Raw genomic sequence first — 6,699 nt, 5'->3', positions numbered from 1 at the left:
ATGAGGATAGAACTCCTCCGTCCGTGTCCTCCCGTCGGCGTTGGTTGTTCCTCAAGTGCGAGCCCGTAGAAACTGTGGTTACTGTGGGAACTATTCTTCACTATATGAAAAACCGAGCATCCATGGGTTTATTTTTCCACTTCGTGTCCCAATTAAGAATACCTGGTACTCCTTCTATAAACAAATATTAGAAACGTCTTACATTTATTTTCAGAGGGAGTATTTCTGTTTCTTGTAATCTTCATCATGAAAGATAAAAAGACAAAGTGTTCCAAACTGACGATGTTTATTATAGAGAAAAAAACCAAGAGATATAGTTTATTGCCTTTTGTTCTTGTTAGATGGTGTCTTATCAATAAGGGAGACGCTACGCGTCCGCCGGCTGATCTGTATGACACATCCGCCACCTCGACAGCTGTTCGATGTACGCGCGCGCAGCCGTCCGATCTATTCTGGCGCGTGGCTCGGTCTCCTCCCCCAACCCACCAATTACTGAAACAACGATTGAGTTGCAAAAACAAGCGTCTCGCGAGCCATTCAATGCGTGACGCGAGCCGTTCAATCCTCCTCTCTAATTTCCCGCAACAATGCTCTTGTTACAAGATCTAGTCTTCTCTGATTTCCTGCAACAAGACCTTGTTGCGAAACCTTATCTTCTACAAATTTCCTGAAACAACAGTCGAGTTGCAGAAACAAGCGTCTAATTTTCTGTACATCTTTCACGCGTCTAATTTTCTGCAACAAGATCCTTGTTGCAAAAATTACAACAACATCTTCCGTTACGTCCTATTTTCTGCCACAAGACCCTTGTTGCAAAAATTAAATAAGATCTCTGCCGCATCTAAATTTCTGCAACAGGACCCATGCAGGCATAGGGAGGCGGGAAGAGGAGCAGTTGGAGAGGACAATCAGGAGAGAAGGACTTGCAGCTCGACGGGCGACGGCGACGTTTAGAGCGCCATGGATGGAGATCTCAGAAACAAAAAGAGTTGTGGCCTGCAGCAGTCCTTGCGGTGGCGGCGGCACGCGACAAAGCGGGAGCAACGACCAGCTTGGCGTGGAGCAACGCTATGAGAGAGAAAACGCGAGATAGATTGAGGAAGACGACGGAGTTGCTTTCGGTGGGGAAAGTAACAAGTGGATGAGAACCAAAAAGAGTAGATAAAGATATGACCGTGCGATGCTATAATTGTTTGCCAGGGACACGTGTCTGATGACGGAGGCAACGGATGCAATTGCTGGATCAGCCGGTTGATTAAGATCATTTTCCTATCAATAAACCACTTTTAGTTTCATGCGCCTGTAAACCGAAGGTTATTTTAAGAGTTCGTATATCTACATCTTCGCAGAGGAATCCTATTGGATTTACATCACCTTGGAGATATGGAAGTAGCCCTAAAAAAAGATATGGAAGTATACATGAGAATGTCGGTTGGTTTGTAGAACGACAATGTGTACTATGTAATTTCCTTACCATTATATCTTTTTCTATGTGCCGAATCACTCATAATCACACTGAAAAAGAGACGGCATTTACCAACAAAGGCCAACGAAGCACCACTCAAGGGTACTTGGCGGGGAGGGGGGGGGGGGGGGGGGGGGGGTTGAAACACATGGTCATCATCGTTCTATAGTTGGTATGAGGCGTGCACAGATACAGTTGACGGAAATTAGATTTTCGATGGTACAATCCATATGTTTTATAGTTTTGCCATTTGTGCTTTGGTGAAAATCAACTTCCAGTTAATTTATATCTAGTTTTGTTAAATTTCTCATATATAAAATATCCTGGATTTATTTGATGGGACATGTCTCTTACATAACAGTGGAAGAAGAAGAAGAGGAGGGACATGCAAATCACTAGTAGCAGTTAAGGGCATCTGCAACACTGCCCCGCAAAATTGCTTCGGCATATGTCCGTGAACATTGATCCCGGGCGGACATACGGGGTATGCCAAGTATGCCCCGGCACATGGCGTCCCAACGGTCATCTTGCTCCCACGCTCCGTCCGCGCCCCGTGTTGCCTCCGGCCCCCGTCGTGCCCACCCCCAGCCCCACCCGCCGGTCCGTTGCTCCGACGCCCGTCGGCCAGATAACGCTCCTGCCTGCTCGCTTGTTGGTACGGATGGCTCAGCCCATCCGGCCTCCGATGTCCTGTTACCGGGCCGTTCCAGGCCCGCCTCGATGGATCTTGAACCTAACAATGATGGCTGGACGGAGGTGCGCAGCCGTCGCCACCAGCGCCGTCAAGAGAAGTTGCCCACTGTCAGCCGTTCGCCGGGGCTCAAGCTTTGGATACCTCGGTGGCTGCTGGACAGGTGTTTTAGGTGTCTGGAGTCGGGGCACCACAAAGAGGAGTGCACCGGTGAGATCCGTTGTCATAAGTGTTGGATCTCTAGACACATCGCCCGTGACTGCCCCCCTCCCCTAGCTCCTCGCCTCCCCCCCGCCGCCCAGATCTGGCCGGGCTACCCAGCGCGGCGCCGCCCGTTCGCTGGTCTGGTCGCCCCCCTCCTCCGAGTCGATACCGCCGCCCGCCACCGCTGCAGTCCATGGCGCACTACCCTCCGCTGGCCCAGGTGCGCTTCCCAGGGGAGGTCCTCACGCATGGGGACCCAGATCTGCGGCCGGAGCGTGGCGGCGGAATCATCTCCCGCACCCCGGGTATGGATGCGCTGGAGGCGGACTTTCGCAGCCGGGCGCTGCTGGCCACGGTGGGGGGCCGACGGCCGCCCATCTCTCCGGAGGCCCTGGTCCAATCCCTCGCCCGGATCTGCGGCGTGGAGCGGCGGCATGTCCGGGTGGAGGTCTCTCACCCGGCGGATTTCTTCATCACTTTTTCCTCCACTGCGGACTGTGATAGGGTCTTCCTCGACTCCGGCAAGCTGCGCTGCAAGGGGGCGCCTATCGTGTTCCAGCGTTGGCACCGGAGCGCGCTTGCCTCCAGTGGCTCTATGGAGTTCTTTTGCCGGCTGGGGATTGAGGGGCTGCCGGCAAATGCGTGGGAGTACAGCGCCATCAGCCAGCTGCTCAACAATCTCAATGGCCAGCTGGTTGAAATCCTTCCGCCGGAGGACCGGTGGCAACTCCAGGTCACTGCCTGGTTGAAGAATCCGTCGACGGTCCCGAAGATCTATGATTTGGAGATTACGGAGCCGGTGGGCTTACCGGCCTCCTTCGGCAAAGACAACCCGGCATCACCTCCTCTCCCTGCCCCGCCGACTGAGAGGATCACACTCATCCACCCGCTCACCATCCATGTCATCGATGTGGTGGATCGTACTGTCCCATACTTGGAGCTGCGCCCCAATTTCCAACCAGATGACGACGAGGATCTCACAAGGCGGCACGACTATTCAAGAAGCTGCTACTGGGGCAGGATTGATGGTACTGGAAGGGGCAATGTGCCCAACTCCGGTGGGCATCCGTTCGGCGGGCCTGGTGGCTATGGCATGGCAGGCGACTGGGGAGGTGGCAACAGGGTCATGGGTGTCCTGGCGCCGGCAAGGGGAATGGCGGTACCCGCGCACCTCCTTGCTCCGGGGTCTGCTCATCCTCTGGAAGCTCCGGTCCAGGCGACGCGCTCGACGCTGGTGGCGGTCTCTGGGAGGCCTGGCTCGTCATCCTCTTCGGCGGCCGCAGCAGGTGCGCACGCTGGCTTGCCGGCTGGGAGTCCAGTCGCCAGGTTGCCCCTGGCCGCCGTGCGCTCTTGTGCTTCTCTAGCATCAACTGTTGTTGGCTCGAGGGCCCTGGCGGACACGCCCTTGCTGCTCGGCTCCGAGGCTTCCACTGCGGTTGGATCTAAGGCACTTGGAAGCACGCCTCCCGTTCGGAATTCCGCGCTCTGGGGCACGCCGCCGCATCGAAGGCTGTCCTTCAGCCCGGCGTCTCAAATGCAGGCTGGGAAAGGCACTCAGGAGATGGCGGGGATGATACACGCTGACCAGGCTGGGGAAGAGGAGGTGGAGGTTCAGGGATGCCTGGGGCACCCACAAGCTCATCAAGAGGACAACACTGACTTGCTCCAGGAGGTGGGCTTATCCATGCGGGTAGCGCCGACTCGCAGTGCCAGCACCAGCCCAATCCAGACCCCCTTCGTCGTTCCTCTGCCTCAGCACATGCTGCTGCCGCCGGCATCGGCTAGGGTTGGAACGGGCACTATGCAGGGGGCTATGATGACATCGAAGACACTGAGGCTCGGCCTGGTGGCGTCCCCGGCGCCGTCCATTCTTGGCCCCAGGCCGGCAGCGTCGGCTCTTGTCAGGCGCAGGAAGGCCCTCCCGCCCAATTTTATGCCCAGGAGGAGCGCTAGTCTGTGCAAAAATGCACCAGCCCACAACACAGGGCTTGTGCAGCGGGCGCAATCGGTGCTCCTGAAGCGGATGGGGGTGATTCAGGCTGAACAACAGGTCTCTTCAGAAGCTCTGGACGAGTACCTCAAGTTGTTCGGCAAGCCGCTTGCTCCACACCACGTCAAGGCAATCACCGCGATCTTCGCTCCCGGGGAGGTCGACTTCGACGGGCCTCCACAGGCGGGCTTTGATGCCTTCTCCCTGCCAGAGATGGTAGAGCCGTGTGGCGCTTAAAGCTGCTCTGTTTTATCGGTGGTTCTGCTTTTATCATCATGAGTATGTCTTTAGATGTCATGGTATGGAATGTAAGGGGGCTCAATAACCTTGCTCGGAGGAACGCAGTTAGGCTTTTCGTGCAATCTCTCAATGTATCCCTAGTTTGCTTTCAAGAGTCCAAGTTGGCACTGGTGAATGACACTGTGGTTCGGGAAACTCTGGGGCCTGCCTTCGATGGTTTTGATTTCCTGCCGGCTGAAGGAACACGTGGTGGCATATTGTTGGCTTGGAAGTCTGATATGCTGCGGGTGACTAACATCCAGAAAGAGGAGTTCATGATATCGGCACAAGTTCTTTCTCTAGCAGAGGGCAAAGAGTGGTTGGTTTCTTCGGTGTATGGGCCGCAAGAAGACATAGACAAAGCAAGATTCCTTGAGGTAATTGTGCAGTTTGGAGACCGCGTGAGCTTGCTGTGGATCCTGAATGGAGATTTCAACATTGTGTGCAACCCAGAGGAGCGCATCACTGGGAGAGTGAACAGGAGGCTGATGAATAAGTTTCGGCACACGATCAACAAGTTGGGGCTCCACGACATGCCTCTGATTGGGCGTCGCTTCTCTTGGTGCAATCAACAGGAGAACGCCATATTGGCAAGGCTGGACCGTGTGCTCTTCAACAATGCATGGGAGGACTTGTACCCCATCAGTGATTTGCTTCCGCTTAGCTCCAGTATCTCAGATCACACCCCTTTGCTGCTCACCTGTTCGTCCACATGACCAAGGGCTTTTCGGTTTCGCTTTGAGAATTATTGGTGCAAGTTGCCTGGCTTTTTGGATGTGGTGAAAGACGCCTGGGCTCCAGAGGTTCCGGGGAGTGACCCCATGAAAATCTTCAACACTAAACTTCACAGAACTGCAAAAGCCCTACGCAACTGGGGTCAAAGGAGCATGAGTCAACTGACGCTTCAGTTCCAGGTGGCTAGCGAGGTGATCTTACGCCTTGACAACGCGCAAGAAAGACGTCCTCTTTCCAGTGAGGAAAAGAAGCTGCGTGCTTTTCTCAGGGGGAAGTGCCTGGCGTTCGCATCCCTCGAGCGGGTGCGGTTGCGGCAGAGAGCCAGGGTTCGGGATCTTCGGGAAGGGGATGCCAACTCCATATACTTTCATATGAAGGACAATGGGCGACGTCGGAAACACCTCATACCGTATCTCAAACACGGGGATAGAACAGCTACTGCCATGGAAGACAAATTGAGTATGGCCAACGAGTTCTTTTGTAGGCTGATGGGCGCACGGGATCAGAACCTTAGGAGAGCCTGCCTGCGCCTGGAAGAATTGGGCTTGAGGATGCTGTCACCAGAGATGGCCGACATGCTTGAATCAGAGTTCACGATCGATGAGGTGAAGCGTGTTGTCATGGACATGCCCCCCGACAGGGCACCAAGGCCGGACGGTTTTTCAGGGCTCTTCTTCAAATCATGCTGGGACGTCATAGCCACGGATCTGATGGCGGTGATGAAGGCTCTGCACGACGGCCGCTTCTACTCCTTTGGAGGTCTTAACACCTCGATACTCACCCTCCTGCCCAAGAAAGCCAACTCGCTGGAGATCGGTGACTTTAGGCCCATCAACCTAATACACGGGGTAGCCAAGATATTTGCTAAGGTCCTCGCTACCCTTCTGGCTCCGCTTCTGCCAAGTCTGATTTCGAAAGCTCAGAGTGCTTTTGTGACTAGCCGCAATATCCACGAGAACTTCAAGTTTGTGAGGAACAAAGCTAGGTGGCTGCACAGACGGCGCTGCTCCTCGGTGCTAATGAAAATTGACATATCCAAGGCCTTTGATACTCTATCATGGGAATTTCTTCTGGAGGTGCTGTCTGCTCGGGGATTCGGTCGGAGGTGGCGTTCCTGGATTTGCGGGCTGCTATCCACTGCCTCCACCTCCGTCCTTATCAACGGAGAGCTTGGCCCCTCCTTCGCCCTCGGCCAAGGCGTCCGCCAGGGCGACCCCGTTTCCCCGGCCTTATTCATTCTGGCTATGGACGCCCTTCACGGCATGTTGGAATGGGCAAGGCAGTGCCATCTTCTCTCCGATCTTGGCTGCGACAGAGGGGTGCCGCATGCATCTG

The sequence above is a fragment of the Triticum urartu genome, chromosome 1A (genome assembly GCF_056163025.1).
Source record: "Triticum urartu cultivar PI428250 chromosome 1A, HENAU_Tu73, whole genome shotgun sequence".
In the NCBI taxonomy this organism is placed as follows: domain Eukaryota; kingdom Viridiplantae; phylum Streptophyta; class Magnoliopsida; order Poales; family Poaceae; genus Triticum; species Triticum urartu.
The sequence above is the reverse complement of the archived record's forward strand: the minus strand, read 5'-3'. Positions refer to the sequence as shown.